Raw genomic sequence first — 2531 nt, 5'->3', positions numbered from 1 at the left:
CATCCTTCCTGTCATTCCTGCTACTAAGTGTAATATTAGAACAGAGCAACACCAAAACGGTGTTTGAAAAGGACTATTTTAAAGGAACACAACAGCAGCACAGACTTCATGTACTGTAAATAGTGCTAAGCTAATGGCACAGCTTATCTGAATTCTCTCCTCTGGATCAGGAATAATCACACTGTTTTGGGCTGTGAGACTGGTCACTGATGAATGACGACACACAGGAACATAGAGGCTTGGCCCACCAGGCATCACACAGCAGAAAAGCTGTGTATTTGTGTTTGTGTGTAAGAGGTAATTTGTGTGTATGTGCGTACGTGTGTGTGTGCGTGCTCGTACCCCACTGGGTAAACACCCTGTACTGTAATTAATTCCCTGTAGCTACAGCCTGTGTCTCACTGTGCCTTTGCATTGGAACAAAGAGCTCTGGGAGATGCACTGAGCAGGCTATATAACCTGAAAGCACATTCCAAATAGTTCCCTCTAACTAATGCTATGTTGTTGTGTCAGTGGTTCGTTTGTGATTTGACATCTAAAGTATTTGTGTGTGTAAGAGAGAGCGTTAGTGTGTGTGCGTGCAAGAGAGTGAGAGTGACGGGTTGACGAGGTCATACTGCAGAAAAGCTAAATACATCTTCCAGTGTCGACTGTTGGTTTACTTTAAAACATTAAGAAGAATGTGTGCAACGCGACGCGTGTGTAGCCTACTCAGTCTGAACGCAATGCATATTTAATGGATGTTCCTGTCACCTCACATTTAATTGGTGGGTGGCAGGGTTGGAACAAGCCTAAAGAGGACAAGACCTTTTCACAGTTACGTGTTAAAAGTTAAAGAGCAGACACATTTGAAAAGCTAGCATTCAATGGAACACGGTTCCTTGTGTTGTATGGGCGAGCTGGCATTTACAGTGCCTTCAGAAAGTATTCACACCCCTTTTACTTTTTCCACATTTTGTTGTGTTACATCCTGAATTTAAAATGGTTTATATTTAGATTTTTTTGTCACTGGCCTATACACAATATCCCATAATGTCAAAGTGGAATTATTCTTTCCCTGAAATGTTGACAAAATAATTAAAAATAAAAAGCTGAAATGTCTTAAGTCAATAAGTATTCAACCCCTTTGCTATGGCAAGCCTAAATAAGTTCAGGAGTAGAAAATGTCTTAATAAATTGCATGGACTCACTCTGTGTGCGATAATAGTGTTTAACGTGATTTTTGAATGACTACCTCATCTCTGTGCCCCATACATACAATTATCTGTAAGGTCCCTCAAGTCGAGCAGTGAATTTCAAACACTGATTCAGCCACAAATATTCTCTTCTCTGTGAAAGCTGATACTATGTGGTAGTTCTATAGGCGTATGCATCCTTGACTAGTAATATATTATTATTGTTTAATCAAGTCCAAAGAGGGGCACCTATTGGTAGCTGGGTAGTTATAAAAAGCAGACATTGAATATCCCTTTGAGCATGGTGAAGTTATTAATTACACTTTAGATGGTGGATCAATACACCCAGTTGAGAGGAAGGAAACCGCTCAGGGATTTCACCTTAAGGCCAATGGCGACTTTAAAACCGTTACACAGTTTAATGGCTGTGATAGGAGTAAACTGAGGATGGATCAACAACATTTGAGTTACTCCACAATACTAACCTAATTGACAGAGTGAAAATAACAGGACTTGGGAGTTTTGGAGAAATGGAATGGAGCTAAGCACAGGCAAAATCCTACAGGAAAACCTGTTTCAGTCTGCTTTCCACCAGACACTGGGAGATTAATTCACCTTTCAGCAGGACAAACGCAAAGCAGAAGCCATCTACACTGGAGTTGCTTCTCAAGAAGCCATTGAATGTTCCTGCGTGGTCAAGTTACAGTTTTGATTTAAATCTACTTGATAATTTATGGCAAAATCTGAAAATGGTTGTCCAACAATGATCAAAAAACTATTTCAAATAAAATAAAAGTGTATTTGTCACGTGCGCCGAATACAACCTTACAGTGAAATGATTACTGACAGGCTCTAACCAATAGTGCAAAGAAAGGTATTAGGTGAACAATAGCTAAGTAAAGAAATAAAACAACAGTTAGCCAATGTGCGGGAGCACTGGTTGGTCGGCCAAATTGACAGATTTGACAGAACTTGAAGAATTTTGAAAAGAATAATGGGCAAATGTTGCACAATCCAGGTGTGGAAAGCTCTTAGACTTACCCAGAAAGACTCACATCTGTAAAGGCTGCCAAAGGTCCTCCTACAAAGTTTTGACCCAGAGGTGTGAATACTTATGTAGATGAGATTTCTGTATTTCATTTTCAATACATTTGCACAAAAAACAACGTATTCACTTTGCCATTATGGGGAGAGAAAATGGATGAGAAACAAAATTGATTTAATACATTTAAATTTCAGGCTATAACAACAAAATGTGGAATAAGTCAAGGAGTATGAATACTTTCTGAAAGCACAGTATGTACTATGTATGATGCTCCAATGTATTTCTCTCTTCTCTGTGAAAGCTGATACTAT

This window comes from Oncorhynchus kisutch, linkage group LG22, assembly GCF_002021735.2.
Source record: "Oncorhynchus kisutch isolate 150728-3 linkage group LG22, Okis_V2, whole genome shotgun sequence".
Taxonomy (NCBI): Eukaryota; Metazoa; Chordata; class Actinopteri; order Salmoniformes; family Salmonidae; genus Oncorhynchus; species Oncorhynchus kisutch.
The sequence above is the reverse complement of the archived record's forward strand: the minus strand, read 5'-3'. Positions refer to the sequence as shown.